Genomic DNA, 22102 nt, shown 5'->3' with positions numbered 1-22102 from the left:
AAAAAAAGAACAAATAAACAACACAGGAAGTTATAAAGAAAGAAAAAACTACAAAAAGAAGTCTTTCAAAAAGAAACAAAAATGAGTGGTGTTATTCTGTAATTATGATTCTATAATTAACTTTGCTAGAGGGTTCATTGGACTCCATTAGATCAAAATAGACAAATAATGACCTTTCAGTCGAACTCATCCTCCAGTAATGAAACTCAGGAGGGACAGTTGGTTAAATCCCAAAACAGACACAACTCATCACTCCCTTGAGGTTAAATAGCTGGCATCCCAAAGTTTGCTGGATTATTTTTTTTTTTAATCTTCTGAGGAAGCAGCTCATTAGGAGAGAAAGAAACCATTTTAAATCTATTTTAGAGTTGTGGAATATAATCCTCCAAGATGCCAGAAGGATTTGAAGCCGCACAGATGTCTAGGTGTAGTAAGTACTTGAGTGAAACTATTATTTCATTTCATTTCAAATATGCTTAAAGACTTTGCCTGATTCCCTGAGAGTCAATCTCCATCCTAGATGAGCTTAGTCATTGTTCTTTTGTTTACCCTTGCTCTAAATCATTTCCTTTAAACCTAATACCCACAGGTATTTTTCTTTGCTGTTCTTTATTTTTAATAAACTAAATACTATTATAAAAATACATTTTAGTGCCAGTTGTGCCCTGAAGATTATAAGCTGATAACCCATCTCAAAAGGCCTAGGCCTCTTCAGACTGACTGCCAAAATGCTAATTTAAACGGTCCTTATATTTTTATTTATAGGGAAAAATCTTAACTAGATATTTTCCTTCCTTTTAGCTTTGTTCCCGAAACCCTGGTTAGGAGGAAAAAAATGAGAGTGCTGGCAAGCCATAATCCAAATAGTTCTGGTTAGATGATGGTCAGGCTTGGAAAAGAGTAAGAGCCTTACTACAAAATTAATTTGGAAACAAAGGTGACATTGAACCAAACAGGCCCAGCTGATACTGAGTATATAGTTCAGAGGTGTCTAACTCAATTTCATTGAGGGCCACATCAGGGTTGTGTTTGACTTGGGCGGCAGGGCTGGGGGCATGGCTACGGGGCATGGTCAGCTCAACATCACTTGGATCAGGGGTGCCTGCAGAGGCCTCTTGCAATCCTCTGCCAGGGAATACAGAGGGCCCATGTGGCCCTCCCGAGCTCCGTTTTTGCTGGCAGAGGTAACATGGGGTCCTTTGCTGTTTCCAGGGTGGCCTCATAGGCCAGATCTAAGCACCCAGCTGGCTAGAAGTGGCCTGCAGGCCTTGAGTTTGACACCCCGATATAGATTCTCTATGAGTACAGCTGAATGTATTGCAACCTGCGCATTAAAATGTAGAGGTAGGGCTCAGATGCGTGCCAGAATGAATCTTTTTTGATTTGTAGATCATCATTTCCTTTTATATCAGAGGATCATATCAGAAAGGGGTCTACAAATGTGCCTGTTTTTGAAAATATTATCTTGTAATGCACAATGAGCTAGTATAGGTGGCTGGGTAGCAGCGGATGGGCTCTAAATTAGCACTGAAGCAGCAGGAAGGCAGTCCAGTAGGTGCTGCGTGCTGCTGGAGCATCTGTTATTTCAATGGGACATAAAATCCAATCCATGATGAGCTGGCCTGGTTCCAAGTTGTATCATTTCTGTTAGTTCAAATTCTGCCTTGTATTTCTCAAAAGGGAAATATTGCTATTTTGACATTTCATGGGTAATGCATATAGATGCATCTTACAGACACAACTTTAAATTGCCACTGGGCAAATATTGATAATATTAAAGGACTGTTGCATCCCACACAGCATAATCAATACTGAATGCCAATGTGTGGCTGGGTATGAACCTGAAACTGCAAGATAAGAGTATATTTTATCTGCCTATATCCATAGAAAAACAAGGGATCCCTAATTTCTGTAGTTCCTTCCCCACCCTAGAAGACTGGAAGTGTTGCTTTCTTTGTGACTAACAAACTAGAGTATCTCACAATGTTAAAAGTACCATAAACCTTAAGGCAATGCTGTACATTTTCCATATTCTGTAATTTTAAAAAACCCAGAAGATGCTTTGCTGTTATTTACAGAACAAATCTGCATTGATAATTTTTGGATTGAAGATTGTGTCAAATAGAGCCAGAGATTCTCTTGGCTCATAATTACTACCAAAACACACATTTGGGTTTAAGATTTACTCTGAGACACAATAGAAGAGCATACGGGATTCCAGTTGGCCAGTTTCTTGGATCAGCCAAAATTACCATTGACATCAGCAAAATAATGTAATCTTTGCAAGAATTACTTGACCAGCCCTAGAGTTCAATCATTAGCACTGCTGAAAAATTCTTATCTTATTTCATTTATTCTCATTAAATTCAGCAAATTATGACACTCCCCCATTTTGTCCCTATTATAATCTGTGAAGGAGAGGTCTGTAGAGATTCTCAGTTATCCAGGACATGGCTGTCCCAAAGGTGCTTTTTTCAGGAGGCAACTGGATTTTCTTGTTTTTTCTTTTGAAAACATTTCACTTCTCAGCCAAGAAGCTTCTTCAGCTCTGTCAGGATGGTGAGGAATGGAGTCTTCAAAAGAAAAAAATACAAAAGTCCTATTGTCTTCTGAAAAAGCACCTTTGGGACTGTGGAGGAAAGGGAAAATTCAAGTGCTGATTTTTATAGTTACAATTTCTTTATCCACACCTCACATTCTTAGCTATGTTACATCATTGCTGGTTGATTCTGGCAAAAGACTTACGGTAACCTTTTTCTGCATGGTCCAAGTCAATTATACATACAGTAGAGGAGAGCTGCCACATTTATATATTTGATTGTATTGAGCGAGTTGTTCTACAAACATTAATGCCTACTCTTAATGATTTCATAGATGCAAAAAAAGGGAAATAATCTAAGCCCTGTTGCAGCTTTTTTAACTTGCTTGCTAATTTTGTTTTTTAAAAAAATCAATGTTTTGCTTTCTTCTTTAATTGCTTACCATCCAAATATAGTAGAGAAAATAGCTTTGTCACCCTGTGTTTTTCTTTCTTTTTTAATTTATTAATTTCAGATATAGATTGCCTGTGCAGTCTTTTTATATATAAAACTAAGACTTTTTTGCACTAAACAGAAAGATGGTTCTTAATTCTGAAGCATTTTTTGTTTCAGATTTAATTCAGACAATTGAATTAGTATTTCTGCATAAAATATAATTTACAAAATATGTACACGTGATAGAGTGCAGCAAACCAAGTTTAGCTCGCATGACAGTTTCTTTTAGTTGAGTCCTAACTATGATTACCTGGAAGTAAGCAGCATTAATTTTGATTCTGGAGACAAATCATCATGTTTCTTTGTTGTAGTAAAAAAACAAGAAAAACAAGTAATCAGTCTTGGATGGGGTAATGTGGGAGGGAAGTAAGAGATAAACAACCATTTCCAAAGCCTTGTCAGCTCATTGTGAGGTGGTTCGCAAGGGTTCAGTTGATAGATCAATTTCAGTGCTTCTAGTATCTACTAATACTCAAAAACATGCCTCTCAGACTCTTTCTTGACTAGTTGTTGTCCTTCGAACATGAACACACCTTTAAAATTATTAAGACCAAATGACTTGATATTGAGCAACGGAATAAACTTAATTTAATTTCAGATCATATCATGGAACATTTAGAATATCATTGAACCAAATCGTTATTTAACTTATATCCGCTGCTCAGCCTCTTTTAGAGTCAGACATGAACTTTTATACCAGTTCTCTCTCAGTGGTAGATAGCCAAAATTCCTTTCTTCAAAAGAATTTGTTCCTGTGATTCAAATCTGATAGAAACCATCCAATATGTACTCTTCATACTATCAAAGCATCCCTCAATCTCTAAATTCTCCCTTGTTGGAACATATGGCAGGACAGGTTTTCTCTTATCAGACAACAAGCCTAACATCATATCTCATATAGTTAAAGTTTGTGCTGCAACTGCTAAAGCCTGTAAACAAATTACTGCAACTGAGGTCTGTGATAATGAAGAATAAAATTATGTTCAGAGTCAGTTATTTACATGCTACATCACTAAAATTGTACATACAGATTTATATTGTTTTTATTATGTGTATTGTTGTAAAGCAATTTTTGCTGTTCAACTCATCTGTTGTTCCAATCATTGATCAGATAAATTTGTATGATTGTTCTGCTACCTAAAAGAGGTGCTACCTTTTCTTCCATTTTAAATATAGCAGAGCCCACATATAATTCCTTTCTCACTTAAAAAATTATTTGTGCGGGTCTTATTTTGCTTGAGTGTAAAGATATGAAATCTGATCTAACTAAGGATGGTGGTAAAAAAAATGCTAGCATGAATTTCTTTTTAAACACATTCTGTGGGCCTTCTACAGGACTCTTTCCTCACAAATGAAGAGTTTGACCCATTCTTTCTTGTCTTTGTGGATTTTAATGGGGGTTATTAGTATTGTTATGCCCTGTAAATCTTGTGGATTTTTTAAATGCTACATCATTATCATCAGATACATAGATTTTAATTCTCGTGACATGGCTACCCGAAAAGAGGCCTCTAGAGAGAAGTATAAAATGAACAAAAATTATTCAGATCAAGAAGATTGCTAATGTTAAAATTAAAATTGATGCTTTAGCAGATGTGTGAAATGTTCTTTCTTAGTTAATCATAACTGTGCACAAAAGGCTCAACTGCCTATTTAGGCAAAATTGTGCTTAGGCCAAAGTGGTCGTAAAGACTTCATCCTTTCCTGTTGATTTGGAACTAAAAATAGATTAAAAAAATCTTTGCATAAAGGATGAATGAGCACCATGTCTGCTTTAATACAGATATAGCAGAGGTGGTATTCAGCAGGTTTTGTCCACTTCTGGAGAACCAGCAGCGGAAATTTTTAGTAGTTCAGAGAACCGGCAGTAACCTTCCCCCAGGAGTGGGGAAGGAATGGAGATTTTACAGTATCCTTCCCCTGCCACATCCACCAAGCCAAGCCCACCAAGCCATGCCATGCCCACCAAGCCATGTCCATAGAACTGGTAGTAAAAAAATTTGAATCCCACCACAGATTTATTCATGGAATAACTGGAAAAGCATGAAGGATGTATACCTCTGGTCTTGATGATGTCTTTAGCTGACAAGTCTTTGCAACAGTGCTTAAACCTTGACCTCATTTACACACACCTACACACATATACATACATACATACATTTGCGTGTGTGTGTGTGTGTTTTCTTGGATTGTTTGAGGATTATCAAAGTTCCTTGATTCATGAACACACAAACACACACACACACAAAGAGTGTTTTAGATTTATACATATAAATCCACACACATATATAGCCTCTGTGTGTATGTGGGTGTGGGTGTGTTTTCTCAGAAAAAGAATGCAGTAATTGACTTTTTTGCATTTCAAAATGCTCTTGTGGTCATTGAGATCTTCAGGGATTAGAAAATATAATTGTGAAGAAGAAATGACAAAAAAAGACTAAATCATATTTCTGTGGAACATGTTGGGATGAGATCTGCAGTCCACATTTTCCGTTTTTAGTAATCAGTGCACAAATCTGAGCCTTCAAATCTGTTTCCTTTTTTCCCTCATCCATTGACATACCCAACAATCTAGTTTCACATTATTTATTTCCTAATTTCAGCAATTGGCTCCAATCCAGCATCTTCGAATCTATGATCACTGTAGTCTAGAGATCACATGCTATGTCATACCTTTGTAGGGTGAAATGTGGAAAATTGATGCTTTAGCAGATGTGTGAAATTGTAGGGTGAAATGTGGAAAGCAATTCTACATTATTGCTAACATATGTTATTGAAAATAAAAAATATGGGAAAATATTGCAAATGAAAGACTGTTTATTAGAAAAAGTAATTTCATACACACTGTATATGTAAATCTAAGTACATTTTTTGAATGTTTTTTGTTTTTTGTTGATGATCCAAACTCTGTCAAGGATCTTGCAGTACTCACCTCTAATCACCTTAGTGCTAGAGCCCACGGTAACTACATAGCCAAAAAGGCGTCAAGAGTTGTTAACCTAATCTTACGTAGCTTTTTCTCTGGTGATATTACACTAATAACTAGAGCATACGAAATATTTGCTAGACCAAGACTCAAATACAGCTCATCAGTCTGGAACCCATATTACGTATCTGATATTAACACAGTTGAGAAAGTCCAGAAATATTTCACAAGAAGATTTTTCCACTCCTCTACTCGTGCAGAATATCTTATGCCACCAGACTCGAAATTCTAGACCTAGAAAACCTAGAACTATACCACCTTCGGTCCAATCTAAGTATAGTATATAAAATCATACATTGCAATGTCCTACCTATCAATGAATACTTCAGCTTCAACCATAACAACACAAGATCAAACAATAGATACAATCTCAAGGTTAATCGCACCAAATTTGATTGCAGGAAACACAACTTCAGCAACAGAGTGGTCAACGTCTAGAATACTCTACCTGACTCTGTGGTTTCTTCCCCAAACCCCCAAAACTTTAACCTTAGACTGTCTACTATTGACCTCACCCTTTTCCTAAGAGATCTGTAGGGGGCATGCACCAACGTGTCTACAGTCCCTGTCCTATTGTTTCTTTTTTTTTCTTATATGTATCCATGTATTCATAACTATGTTTTTACTTATACCTATTATCTTGTAAGCGATTGACAAAAATAAATAAATAAAAGTAAATGAAATAAAATAAAACTATAATTTTGCTGCAGATGCCAAGAAAGATGAACAGTTAGTTTGACCAAATTGGTCTTCCTTTTGAATTAACCCATATTATCTTCTGCCTGTTCAGATATCTGGTAACCCTAAATGGGCGAGTTATCTTTAAAACTGTTTGGTTTTTTAATGCACTTTTTCTTTCTGCTGCAGTTTTTAAAAATGCCGATTCACTGCCATTTATATTTCAGTCATTTCTCTTAAGTGACTCAAAAGTGCCTGGTTGACAAAAAGCCAGACTTATCACTAAGGGAACAAACTGGACATGACAGTATTGAGCGTATGTGGCCACTGAGTTATTTATTTTTGAGGATACCATGGTCTTTTAAAGTATCACTTGACGAGAAGGAAAGAGTTGTTAAACATTCCCTCTACCATAGAAAGTACTTTTTGTGTATCTGGCTTTCATCCCAGTAAGGCTTCCCGGCTGGAAATGAATTCTGCCAGGAAACAATAAATCAGCATTAATTCAGGATTTCTAGTATCAAAGATTTGTTGATGGAGTTGGTTAAACAAACGATGCAGGGCTGTATTAGGCATAACGTGTCCTGCCTTACAACTGAGACTGAACTGAATGTTTTTATCCTTCCAAAATCAATTTCTGTGATATTTTTATAATATTGATTTTTCCCGCCTTCTCTAAGATAGCAGTAATCCTTATTCAAAGGGTTTTGTAACGAGTGAAGTTTTTCCTGGGTTCCACCTTAGCACAGCCACATGCTCTGAACAGCAGCTTTACATTCTGCATGTTTCTGGAGAATCACACTGTCCCTTTGCTCCTCTGAGCCTATTTGATCACAAAAACAAATGGCAAGTGACAGGTGAGGGGAAGGATCTCCAAATGCTGACTCTGAGTATGTTTCTCATAGAGCCCGTGATTAGTTAATTGAGTCTCCATGTTTAAGAGACAAGGGAACACCCCTCCCTCTCTCTCCCTCTCTCTTTCTCTCTCTCCCCCCTCTTCATTTTATTAATTTGTCTTCTGCATTTATATTTGCTGCAATTCAAAACCTTACAACAATTAAGGACATCACAAGTATTTTAAATAAAGCTTCCACTGTGGGAATGAAAAAAAAATATTACATTAAAAAACAATAGAGTGAACAGCAATCAAAGCAAATCAAACTGAGTCTCATTTCATTCACCAGAGGCCCTCCAGAATAATTCAGGTTTTTTTTAAAAAAAATATTAAATTTCAAAAGCTTGAATAAAAATTAAACAAAAAAAGAGTTAAAGAGAAAGAAAAGTCAATCAGAAAGCAAAATACAGAGCAATAAGGGGAAGAAAAACGGAAGGAGGAACACCCAAAGAGTGCCTTCCGACTTTCTTTGGTATAGATATAGATAAAAATACATCCAACTTTTACTATAAAATTAACAATAGAAGAATAGTAGAAATAAAATTGGTCAATGTCTGTTTTATGTCATTTATTTTATTGTTTATCCTGCCTTTATTATATTTATATAAATAACTCAAGGTGAAAAACATATCTAATACTCCTCCCTCCTATTTTTCCCTACAACAACAACCTTATGAGGTAGGTTAGGCTGAGAGAAAGTGACTGGCCCAAAATCACCCACCGGGGACTAGAACACACAGTCTGTCCTGGTGCCTTAAACCTTGGACCAGAATTGTCAATTTTGCCATCTCAACCAATTGCATAAATTTACCCATTCATTCTTCCAATTTGCAAGTCTTCCCACCTTTGTTCATATAAAAGTCTTGCCACTGTTATCATACATAAAAACAAATTTCAATGGGATCTTTCAATCTGTTTATCCATTATGCCCAAAAGGAAAAACCTCTGAGTTCAGCTGTACATTCATCTTTAGAATCTTTTGAATCACAGTACATATTTGATCCCAATGTTTTCTGGTTTATTTACATGTCCACAGGGTATGTGTGTGTGTGTGTGTGTGTGTGTGTGTGTGTGCAGTGTCAAATACCAGGGGTCATTTTATAAAATGTTCCTTAAGATTAAAAATCAGTGTAAATTTCAGCCCTTTTCCCCACATATTTCTCCCATTGATCAAATGGTATATTCGGGTTCTTTTGCCCAGCCTGTAATTCAGTCTTTAACTTGTTTAAATTCTGTTTCCATTTTCAACAAAAGTGTGTTCATATTAGCAGTAATATGATCATCATTTGAACACAGTTCTACATCAAACTCAATCTTACCCTTTTCAAAGTGATAGTTCTTTTTATTAATTTTAAATTTTTCCATTAGCTGAACACAGGAAAACCAATGACATATGTAACCTTCCCATTCCAGATCTTGTTTTTAACTTAAAATCTCCTTGAAAGACAATAAATGAGCATAAGTTAGCCATTTCAGTTTAACTGTCATTTCTGCCCTAAAAAAGGCTTATTGGAGTACCACAAAGGTATTTTAGGATAAAGTCTTGCTTTATATCTACTTCCAAAACAATTCTGTTTTCAAAGCTACCTAGAAGGCCAGAACAGTGGCCCTGATGGTTAACCTAATTCCTAAGGTGAGGTGATTCAACAGTATAGCTATTACTGTTGAAAAGCACCTCTTAAAGCCTCCACCCTCCAAATCTGATAGAAATGGTAGGCTGCCAACAGTTTCCTTGGGCACAAAAGGCAGTTCCAGTTGGAAATGGTGGTCCTGTAAATACTTAGTTGCCAGGTAATGACTATCACACACCTTGAACTATATCCAGAAACACATAGGAAGCCAGTGCAGACACAATTTGCTCAGAGCAACAAATGCCAACTAACAATTGGGCTGCTGCATTATCAATTAACTGAAACTTCAGAATGATCTTCAGAAGCAGCCACAAATAGAATGCATTGTAGACCAAGTGAGAGATGATAGCAATAGCAATAGCACTTAGATTTATATACCACTTCACAGTGTTTTACAGCCCTCTCTAAGCAGTTTACAGAGTCAGCATAATATTGCCCCCAACAATCTGGAGGCAATTTACCCACCTAGGAAGGATGGAAAGCTGAGTCAACTTTGATTATTATTATTGGTGTATCAGTTGGAGTTGGAGTTGGCCAGAACCAACTTGGTCCCCCTTGACCAAGGTATGTAGCTGTTCCTTCAGGGTTACCCACTGAGAGACAAAACTTAGCATCTTGATGGACAGGCAGCAACTTCACCTTCATGGGGCTGATCAGTCTTCCCACTCTTCAGGATATAATTTAAGAAGGATTTTCTACCTTCAGGTATTTTTTAATAGAGCTTTTTCTTTCAATACAATCATGTTTGTTAATATTAATTGATGGCTCTGTATCCATAAACTGTTTTTTATAAACATTTTTAAACAGGATTTCCTGTTACATAAGTACTCAATATTCTTTTAGCCCTTTGTTTCTGTTCAGAAGCATGTCTTCTAAGAAGAGTTCTTAACAAAATAAAATCTTTAACATACTCAGATGGGATTTGTTTGTTTTTAATTAAAATATTTACAGTATAGGGCCATCAACTGGAACAGCTATGAACAGGTATACAATAAACAAAAACAATTACAATCATAACAACTGCAATTAATCTTGGAAACCCACAAAATATTTTACATCATTCTAGGCAGGAATTCCAATCAACTAAGCACCAGAATGCAAGATACACCAAGTTTTCAATACCTTTCTACAGACCAGGTCAGTCAAGGCCAACCACAATGAGATCATTTCAGAGTTTTTAAGCATGCCCTGTCTGTTAAATATCCAGGACAGCAGATAGCATTGGACAAAGGTAGTCCTACAAATATCTAGTTCCTGTAGGTGATAAACAGCATCTGGAATTTTACCTGGAACCCTGTTGGGAGCCAGTGCGCTTCATGAAGTTGTAATGTTACATGGGCACACCAAGGTGTGCCCATAAATCACTGCACCAGTATGTTCTGGAGCAATTTGCAAATTCTGAATAGCTCTCAGGCGCAGATCTTTATATAGTACATTGGAGTAACCCAACCAGGAGATAACTGAGATGTGAACAACACCTAACAGGGCTTCCTAATTCAGTTTTGCAAGTTGTGCAAAGGCACTCTTGGCCACAGCTGCCATCTGCTCTTCAAGCAGGAACTGGGGAATACCTCAACTGTATGCTGGTTCTGAGCAGAGAAGTGCCAATTCACCCAGTGCTAATGAAAGAAAACCTCCATTAAATTAAGTTTTATCAGAAGAATCCCACAGCTTTTGCAAGAGCCCTCATTTTCAGGAGAGAAAATTCTGCTACACCATGCCTCTTCTTTGATATTCTAGTGTTGCAGTTGTAGAAGCTAAGCAGATCTGGACCCCCTCAGGATCAGAGCTGTTCAGAAAAATGAGTCTCACATCAAATAGTGAATGATAATGCTCCATGCTCCAATGGAGGGAAAGATTTGTTCCGAACCATGTTGGGCTTTGCTTGGCTGAACCTAATATACAGTCCATGCTACATTTTAGCAGTGTTGACACATGATAAAAATGACACATCTTGTTACAACACGTAACTCCATGAAGCAGAAGATGATTGGGAGACAACCTTGCTTGTAACAGTTGTATCCAAAACTGGCAAAGAAAATGTAAACGGAAGTGAAAAGGGAGTTGGCCTTAACCCAGTGAGGTGAAGGAGAATGGAAAATGAATGTGACATCAAGGAGTTTAGCCAAGGGCTAGGATTGCTAGGATGTGAAGAAGCAATGAACTAATCTCTACAATGCACTTGTTACTGTCAGAACTGAAGAACAAAGCCTTAATTCTGCCAGGAAGAGGAGCATTTTCAGCACTTAACCAGTTTGGGAGTCTTTCTGTTTCCAGCAATGACCTCTGCAAGCTGCCGCTTGGACCAGGATGGGAGAGCAAGGGAAGACAGGGAGAAGTAGTGATTCCACTCGGCTTCCATGAGAATGAAATTGATTTGGCTAATTTCTTTAAAAAACATTGTTATATACTCGGACCTCTCATGGCAGTCTTGAACTATAAAGAAAAATAATGAAGAGGAGCTTGTAGTGCTTATGGTACTCCCATCTTAGAGGACTGGCCAGGGCTGATTCTTTCCTTGAGAAAGAACTGCATTACCTTTCATATAGAGATTTTCTATTGTATTTCTCCAGTTATAATTGTTATGGTTTGTCACAGTCAGCCATATGTTTAGACTGAATTTGGCATTTGTCTCTACCTATCTAGTCCTGGGAGGGGAAATGTTGCTGTTTGATGGTGTTAAAGGTATCGTTGCAAGATGCGAGCAGTTCCAAATGAAGCTATCTTTTGTAAATGACTAGCGATGATTTTGTCAGTGTCCATGGTGTTCAAGTGGTGCTCCAGATGTTTTGAACCCAAGGTGCCTGCTATTATTGGTACTACGTTTGCTTTCTTTTGTCACAGTTGTTCTACTTCTACTTGCAGGTCTTTGTCTTCTCTTCTCTTTTTCTGTCTCCAGGAGTCGACTATCTGTTTTTATCTTCCTTAATGACAGTTGTTAAGTCTGGATATTATGTTGCAGGTGCTTCTCTGTTTGATTCTAAAGTACCATAACAATTATTACAGTTTGTCACACAGCCACCCAGATGTTCATACTGGGTTTAGCATTTTTGTCTACCTATTGAGTCCTTTCCAAGGACCTAGGATAGGCAGATGTGAATTTTCTATGGTGTTACAGTTTGTTATTGATGTTTGTTGTTGTTGTTGTTAATCTTCAATTTGATTCACAGTCTGGGACTGGTAAAAACTTAACAGTTCAAGTCCTAATCAAGATCCTAAGAGCTGCTGACATAGCATCTGAACATATAGGCTGTTCCAAGTAGGGTGACTTTTTGCAGTCAGGATATTCAGATCTAATAAGTTCAAAATTTCTATACATCTAGGCAGCCCTTTGGATATTGCTCCAAGGGCTCCTGATACTATTGGTACAACCATTGATTTTGTCCTCCATAGATGTTCAACTTCAATTTGCAAATCGAGGTATTTTGCTATTTTTTTCTAGCTGTTTCTATTCCATTGTGCAACAACTGGTATTGCAATGAACCAGACTTTTTTTCTTTTCCACAATAGTGATGTCAGGCATGTTGTGGGCCAGATGTCTGTCTGTTTGGATTCTAAAATTCCACATGATCTTGATCTGTTCATTTTCAAGAACTTTGTCAACTTGGCGTTCCCAGTCATTTTTGCTGCATTCAAACCCAAGCTTCTGTCAAAGCTTCCAATTTTGGCAACTCAATCATGACATTACATTGTAGACAATCAGTCTGTGAAATTTTGCTGCAGCCATTGATAAGATAATCCACTGTTTCATCTTCCTCATTGCATAAGTGACATTTGCTGTTGTTACTGACATGTTGCATTTTTGCTTTCATGGAATTAGTGGGCAAGGCTTGTTCTTGAGCAGCCAAAATGAAGCCTTCAGTTTCTTTCTTCAGTACCTCTGACCTCAACCAACTCCTTGTTGTTGCTGTTGTTGTTATAATCTCTCTGATCATTGGCCTGAAGTTGATGGGAGTTCTGATACAGAACAGTAGGTTAAAAAGATTGTTCAATTCATTCTTTTTTTTCCCTTGCAGATACAGGGCAGAGCTTAATTGTCAGTCAGCAGCCAGCCATACACAGCTACAGTACCATATTGGGCACTCTGTCCAAAGATATTTAGAGAGAAACAGAATTAATGCATCATATTATTACAATCTGCAGAATAGATCTCAAATGCACCCCTCTGGTCTGCAGACAGCTCACCTATGCCAGTGGTAAATTGGATGTCTTTGGGTCCCTGTTTGGGCACCAAATTTGTGATAAAAATTAACCTTTCATACAATTGGAGACCCGTGAACAATAAATAGGAGCTTTATTATGGAGCTTTTGCAAAAGAGAATTCTGTGCTCATGGGCGGAGCCATAGAAGACATGTTTCCTAGGAAGGCTGGGGTTTATATACAGTTTCAAATATACAGTCTCTGCCCCTTTCCAGGCTCACAATCTATCCAGCTACACATCACCCTACGCAACACCCTATATTGTAGCATACCATCTGTTTCCGTGTCCTGTTTATCCATTTTCATTTCCAGTAATCTCCATCATTAACATGACACTGGATAGTGTGACCTGCCAAGTATATGATCTTCATACAAAATAATACAGAAAATTCTTACATAATATTCCAGTAAATTGTCTTAGGTTAACACAGAAGTCAAAAATGGCATTACCATTGCTTTATATTTTCACAGGTATAATTTTATACATCACAATTTTACATAGCCAAGATCTGATATTATATAAGAATGGTAGGTGCTTTCATTTTTCTCTACAATAGCAAACCTATGAGATAGGTTGGGCTGAAAAAATATGGCTGGTCCAAGGTCACCTAGTGAATGTCTGGCTGAGGGAAAAATAGAATTTAATCTGCCTAGGGACAGCCAAATAGTTTAACCACTGCACCATATTGAATCTCTGGACAGATATCCAGAGTATATTTGTCTGCATGTATATGTATCTAATGCATAGTATTTACTCTTTAAAAGTATATGCACATTCATGGGCAAATATATGAAATGTGCTATAAAATACTTAGATGTGAAATGTAGATTTGCTTATATTTTACTCTTCCCTATTCACAGGATTTTTAGTTCTGTGTGGGATGGCAGAGAGGAGGAAGATAAAAACAACAACAACCACTGTTCCATCTAAATGGGATTTAGAAGAGACTTCATATAAACTTTCCTAAAGAAAATCTCAGGTTTCCTCTCTAGACAGTTTCTTTCCCTCAGCTAGAAAAATTGACTGAATAAATGTCTGGGGAGATTTTTTTTTTTTTTCAAAACAGCAGAGCCAAGTTTGTTTCAGGTTTGCTTTCCTATTCCTTTTCCTCTGGGATGGGAATCCGTAACAGCTGTACAGCTCTCTCCAATGCATGTTGTCTAAACCAGGGTTGGGATTCAGTTTTTTTAACAACTGATTCTGTGGGTGTGGCTTAGTTGGTGGGTGTGGCTTGGTGGTCATATGACTGGGTGGGCGTGGCCAACTCAACATCACTCATGTCAAGGGGCGTTTCTCCTCATCTGGCCTCTCATGACAGTGGGGATGCTGCAATGGTCACAAGTGTGAAAAATGGTCATAAGTCACTTTTTTTCAGTGCCATTGTAACTTTGAATTGTCACTAAATTGTAAGTCAAGGATTACCTGTACAAAAAACTTCTTTGCTTGCAAAAAGCTGCCCTAAATACCAATCATTAGATTAAAAATTTCTGCAAGCTGGAGTTACAAATCAGTCAGGATGCGAGAGCACCTTGAAGAATTAAAATAGTTAAAATGCAGTGATAACTATCAAGCAGCCAACTCTTACTCATAAAGTGAAACCCTTTAGCAAAGAGGTCATTTAAGCTCTCCAGAAAAAGCACACCCAGGAAAAGCAATCCTTAAATCCATTTGCACCACTTAAAAATACCAGCTGGTCTCACTCCACCTCACAAGATATCCTAAGGAAATCATCCAGATTTAAGGAAAGGTCACATGCCCCCAGAAAGGCAGTAAAAAAAAAAAATCAGTGCCAAGCTTGCATCCTGCCTATCCCAAAAGGACAGTGCCACATAGTACTAAAGCAGTGAGGAAGACCCCCCCCTCTCCAGATAGAAAAAGAAACCATGAGGCAGGAAAAAATTCAAACACAATACAAATAATTAAATCACAACAGTAGCTGTTGCTTGTTGGAACTGAATAGGGAAAATTATCCCATCAATAAACACAGGATTAAACTTCACCAAGCACAGAATTAACCTTCACCCAAAACCAGTTTTAGACCAAAACTCAGAAAGAGCATGTAAACTCACATTTGAATGTCAATCTTTCTAGCTAGCCAAGAAGCCTTGCTGAATGTAACTCATCTTGCTTCCCTGTCACTAAAAGCTGTGCTTCATTATTCAATTATTTCTTCAAATTGCTGATTGTCCAGGGAAGTATTTCCTCCCAACAGCAGTGTAAAAATCTTAAAACAACCCTTCCCCTTTAAGAAAGCCAAGCCCCCAAAGCTCCAGAGACAGTAAGTCTAGGTTGTCTGCCAAGAGTATAATAAGGGTGGGAAAAAAACAAAAGGACATTGCTTCTAACTACCGGTTCTCCGAACTGCTTAGAAAGTTAACAAGAGGTTCTATAGAACTGGACAGAATCGGTAGAATCCCACCCTGGTCTAACCGGTAGGAAGAAATACTTCATTTGTGGCAAACTTCTATTATTGTCTTTCATTTAATTTGCAGTTTGCAAATTAGATCATTATGCACAATCAATAAACTAAGGAACACCTTCCTTCATAGACGGCTAGGAATAAAAGTGCACCACTATTATGACACTGTAGCTTTGTTCTGGGATTACCAAGATTTCAATCATAGGGATGAAGCTTCTACTGTATTTAAACAAAGCAAAAGAAATAATGGTCACAATCTAAGATATTTTCTTTTCTTTTTTTTGAAAACAATTTTATTGATTTTTAAAAACAAACAAAACAGATAAAACATAAAAATATCCAACTTTCTTTCATAAATATACAAACAGTGTATCGGTTGGTTTACCAATTTTTTGTGCATCCATTTCGTGGTCTCAATTACAATTACATTACATAATATCTCATATTGTCAATCAGAAATTATATACCCTAGTATCACTATTAAACAATCATTTGACCATGATTTTATTCATTCATACTTTACGAGATAACTATAATTTACTTAATTTATTTTATAACAAATCATATAGTCATACCAAATCTATCTTAATAACGTTTTATAAATATAATATCAAAAAAGAAAAGAAATAAATCTTTATATATTCGTTATTTTCTAAAATTCTAAATATTCTATTGTATTTTATTATCTAACCATTGGTAGAAAAGGTCCCAAATTTTATAGAATTGTTTATCCTCTTGTTCTCTAATTTCAAATGTCAATCTACTCATTTCAGCACATTCCAATATTTTCTTAATAATTTCTTCCTGCAATGGTATTTTCTCATTTTTCCAGTTTTTAGCAAATACAATCCTAGCCGCTGTTAATACATTTACAATCAGGTATTTCAAATCTTTACTATATGTATCAGGTAAGATTCCCAATAAAAAGATCTCTGGTTTCAAGTCTATGTGTTTCTTTGTCATTTTTTCCAACCACATGCGAATTTTAGTCCAATATTTTCTAGCGTCCTCTCAAGTCCACCACATATGGTAATATGAGCCAGGTAACTGATGACATTTCCAGCATTTTTCAGATTTATTCTTGAACATTCTTGCTATTCTTGTCGGGGAAAAGTGCCACCTGTAAAACATCTTATACAAATTTTCTTTATAAGCTGTTGACATTGTCATTTTATAATTTTGAGACCACAATTTTTGCCATTTCTCTAAATCAATCCCATATCCAAAATTCTTCTCCCAAGCAATCATACTTTCTTTAACTTGTTCTTCCTCTAGTTTAATTTCCAGTAAATAACCGTACAATTTTTTAATCACCTTTTCATCAGTACCTGTCAAAATCTTATCTAAATCAGTCAATTTATCATAAAATCCCTCTGTTTTAAAATCTTCATCATACCTTGAGTGTATTTGCGCATATGAAAACCAATTCATCTTTATACCTTGTTCCTCTAAGTTTTGCATCGATTTAAATTCACCCTTTTCATCCAGTATTTCCCCATATCTAACTGTTTGTTCCTTCTTATATATTATAGGATAAGAGAATGCTTCAATAGTTGATAACCAAACTGGAATTTTCAAATAACATTGTCTTTTGATCTTCTCCCAATTTAGCCACAGAGACTCCCGTATGTGATGCCTTCTAAAATAACCCTGTATCTTAGTTCCCTTATACCATAGAAAGGCATGCCAACCCAACAGCAAATCATGTCCTTCTAGTGTCAACAATCTAGTCTTTCTTAACATTATCCAATCTTTAACCCACATCAAATTTGCAGCTTGATAGTACAACTCCCAATTAGGCAAGCCAAATCCTCCTCTAGTTCTGGCATCTTGTAAAAGTTTTAGCTTTATTCTAGCTTTCTTGCCCTGCCATATATACTTCAACACAATTTTATTTAAGTCTTCGAAATAGTCTTTTCCAAGCCTAATTGGTATTGTTTGAAACAAATATAAGATTCTGGGTAGGATATTCATCTTGATTGTTGAAATTCTCCCTATTAATGACAATTGTAGATTTTCCCATTTCCTCAAATCTAATGCTATCTGCTGTTTAAGTTTGATGTAATTGTTCTCTTTTAATGTACTACATCTTGGTGTCAAATATATCCCCAAATACTTAACCTTATTCGTGACTTGAATTTTCAATAAGTTTGCCAGCTCTTCTCTCCGTCTTAGTAACATATTCTTTGTCAAAATCTTTGTTTTATCTTTGTTTATTTTCAGACCAGCCATCTCACCATATGTCTCTATCTTTTCCAGTAATTTTGGAGCTGTCTCTAGGGGGTCTTCCAGAATAAAAGCCAAATCATCCGCAAAGGCTTGTAATTTAAATTCTCCCTTTTTGATTTTCATTCCTTTTATGCTTTTATCATCTCTAATATTTCTATTCAACACTTCCAAAGTCAATACAAATAGCAAAGGCAATACTGGGCATCCTTGTCTTGTACCTTTTCTTATATTAATAGAGTCTGTAAATTCTCCCTCTATCATAACCTTTGCTGTTTGCTTAGTATATGGCGTCTATTGCTTGGATAAATTTTTTGGCAAAGCCCATCTGTTCCAATAATAGTATCATAAATCTCCAATTCACATTATCAAATGCCTTTTGAGCATCTAAAAATATCAAAGCCATTTGCTTTTCGGGGTGTGCCTCATAATATTCCAAAGTGTCCAGAATTACTCTTATATTGTCTTTGATTTGTCTTTGATGCGAATGCTCCGATGGTCGGTAGGCCTCACCCTACTCGATCGCGTCAGGAACGAAGAAGTGCGTAGACGGTTCAACGTCGTGCCCATCTCCACGGTCATGAGGCAGTCCCGGCTACGATGGTTCGGCCACATGAGCCGCGCCAAGGAAGAATCTATCATCAAATCTGCAATGAAGGTGACTGTCGGAGGAGCGAGACCGCGTGGTAGACCTAAGCAACGCTGGATGGACACGATCAAGGCCGATCTAGAGATCGCGAAGGCAGACCCGACATACGTGGTAGACAGAGAGGTGTGGAAGCAGTACTTAAGGACATTAGCGGACCTCGACCGAGCGCGAGACAAACGCTGAAGAAAAAGAAGAAGATTGTCTTTGATTTGTCTCTTTGGCAGAAATCCATTTTGATCTGGATGAACAAAGTTATTTAAGTATTTTTTAAGTCTTTCTGCCAAAATTGAAGCAAAGATTTTATAGTCTGCATTTCGTAAAGAGATAGGTCTATAGTTCTTAATTTGCAGTGGATCAGCCTCTTCTTTTGGAATAAGTATAATATAAGCTTCTGATCATGTTTTAGGTATCATCTTCTTTGACATAGCTTCATTCATGACTTCTAGCAATGGAATGCTCAACGACTCTTGTAATGTTTCATAAAATTCTGCCGGAAGCCCATCTGGACCTGGTGCTTTCCCATTATTTTGCTTCTTAAGTGCTTCAGTTAATTCCATCATTGTTATACTACTTTCTAACATTTTTTCAGTCTCTTTAGGTATCTTAGGTAGATACTGTATCTATACTGTACAGTATTCTGTAAATACTGTTTAACTTTTTTCTCCTCGATATTCTCCTGCTTATATAGTTGTCCATAGAAATCTCGAATAATTTCCTTTTTCTCTTTATTGCCATAACAAACTTGGCCTTGATCATCTATTAACTGTAATATTTTCCTTGATTCTTTCTCTTTTCTCAATTTGTATGCTAGCCATCTACCTGGTCTATTTGCATCTTCAAAGTAATTCTGTTTAGCACTTCTAATTTTCCGTGCCAGTTCTTCTTTCTCTATTTGACCCATTTTATGTTTAATTATATCCAATTTTAGTTTAATGTCCTTTTTCTGTGGCATTTTTTGTAATCCAAGATATTCAATCATTTAATTCTGCCATCACCCCTTTCTATCACACAACATCTCTTTGTACATTCTATTTTTTTTGTACTCTAATTTGTAGCCTTAATATTCAGTTTTGAAAAACTTGGAGATTTTGGTGGTTTCATATACTGCATTAACCATTCATACTATCATTGTTTAGTCATTTTTAGCATTATGTATAGTTTTATCCATTGATATATTAATAACCTAGATTTATATTAGATGTTATATATGTCAAGTCATAAAATATTTCTATGGTCATTTTCTGCCAACAGAAAGGGAGCGGGGAAAGAGGTTTGAAAGAGCAGCGCAGCAGCTTGGAAATCCAAAGTGCATTCCATACAGGGATAGTAACAAGGTGACTGAAGTTTCTGCCATGCAAAAATCTAATTAGAGAACATGAACTGTTGATGTAATTCCCCGTTAGGAGAATGAGCGCATACAGGGAGACGTATTTGAGAGAAGTGTTTGAATAATACACACACAGCACACAGATACACTGTACAGTAAATGTAGGTTTTTACTTCCAGAAAGGTTTAAGCAAAGTTCAAAATAGGCAGTCCAAAGTCCAAAGTCATTCACAGGTAAATCAGTCAGTTTTTGTGAACATTTATCAGTAACAAATACATATCCCATCATTCTGAACCTGCTCCCTACAATTTTTCCCATTCAGAAATGCATGCTATTGTAATGCATGAGATTTTTTAAATCCTTTAAGAGTTTTAATAATTCCTGTATAAACACTTTCATGTTGAAGTTCAACAGTGAATGAAATCTTCATTACTTTGGTTTTAATCATTAGTATATATAACACTGTTTAGCTACTAAGGCTTGAACCAATCAATACACATTGATTAATTATTGTATCTTGGCTTCTTCAAAGACTTCAAAGACTATTCAAACAGATGTTTTAAAACTATACATTTTGTGCCTGAATGCAGGTGTGATTCAGATTTACAGGTCTAATTTTCCATCAAAAATCAATGATTCATACAGGAATCGAAAAGAATTAGTCAGATCACTATGGGGAAATGAGCCACAATAAATCATCTCTTGAATAATGTAGAGTAAAACTCAGATTTGAAGTTATCACGAATGAAAAATGAGTACAACCTGTCCTATTTCTAATGTTTTTTTTCATTTGGGAATAGAGTATAATACTCATAAATTACATAAACCACTCTGTTAGCTGAGCTGTGGAAAGGGGTTATATGCCAGGCATTAAAAGAACTGTCAGAAGAAATGTGTAAAGTGAAAAGCATTAAAGTTATTTTTATTTCTACATGTATGCTTTTAAAAATTGTATTGGATTAGACGCCACATTGCCAGAGAATGTGTTTTCTTAAAGCTGGATAGGCCACACCTTTCTTCTTCTTTGATCTGCTAATCACAAGAAAATCTCAAAGCTCAGTCAAGACCCTGCCATTTGCATCTAAGGCCATAGTGGTAGTTGTCAATTCTGGTTTATCACTTTCTCTTCAGCTCTGAAAAGGAAATAGTTATTGCTGCATGAACTGGATTGTTTGCATTAGTAGAGTCAGAGAAAGGCTCACATAAGGTTGTAGATGTCATACCAATGAAAGGTGTTCCATGCACAGAGAACAATTCCAGATTTAAAGATAGAGAAAGATTAGCAAGCAGCTTTAAACTATCTTGATTTCATCTTCCCAGTTCTCTACTGCAGTATAGATGAAATATTTGTTATAATAATTGGGAACCCAGAATATAGTGTGCAGCCAGATTCAAGCCTGCTCTTGAAAGCTGTAGACATAAGGCAGAGATTAGAAATGCAACGGAATGAAGCAAAAAAAGAAAGAGAGATAATATAATTAACTATCTCTTAGAATTCTTTCCTTGACATCTAGTTAAACAAAGAATCTGCATCGTAAGTGCAATTCATTTATCAAGTATTAATTTGTCTGTTCTTAGAGATGGCAATGACAAAAAGTTAATGTTCCATTTAATATTGCTTTTCCCTAGTGATAAGCTCAGCCCCAGAAATAAACATTATATATTTTTATTGTTGACAAACAGCCATTTGACTTTTCGTTGCACTCCTAGCTTATGTTCCTGAAATAATAACACTTTATTTCTTAAATAACACATTCATGATTTATTTTTAATTTGCTTAGGTGTCACACTGAGAATGCAAGGAAATTAGCATTTTTTTTAAAAAAGGTTAGATTTCTGCATTAAATTGTCTGTTCTTTATGTTAATATACCTCAGATTGGTGCCATCCAATTTTACTGAAATTCAGCTCCTGTTGTCCTCAATCAGCATGAACAAGGGCTATGCTATCTGAGAAGGATGTTAACTCCAATCCATTTAAAGGCACCAGCTGCAGAAGGCTGTGGTTTGTTTTTTTTGAAAATTTTATTTGGGTTTTCACAAAAAAAAAACCCAT

The 22102-nt window shown here is 36.3% G+C and overlaps 1 protein-coding gene across 4 annotated transcripts in view; it reads left to right on the top strand.

Moving 5' to 3' along the window:
• Positions 1 to 22102, top strand: part of BSN (bassoon presynaptic cytomatrix protein) — a 237927-nt gene that overhangs the window by 84494 nt on the left and 131331 nt on the right. The window lies entirely within an intron of this gene.

This window comes from Pseudonaja textilis, chromosome 2 (assembly GCF_049901715.1).
Source record: "Pseudonaja textilis isolate UNSWEBS1 chromosome 2, rPseTex1.2, whole genome shotgun sequence".
Lineage (NCBI taxonomy): Eukaryota > Metazoa > Chordata > Lepidosauria > Squamata > Elapidae > Pseudonaja > Pseudonaja textilis.
The sequence above is the reverse complement of the archived record's forward strand: the minus strand, read 5'-3'. Positions and strand labels throughout refer to the sequence as shown.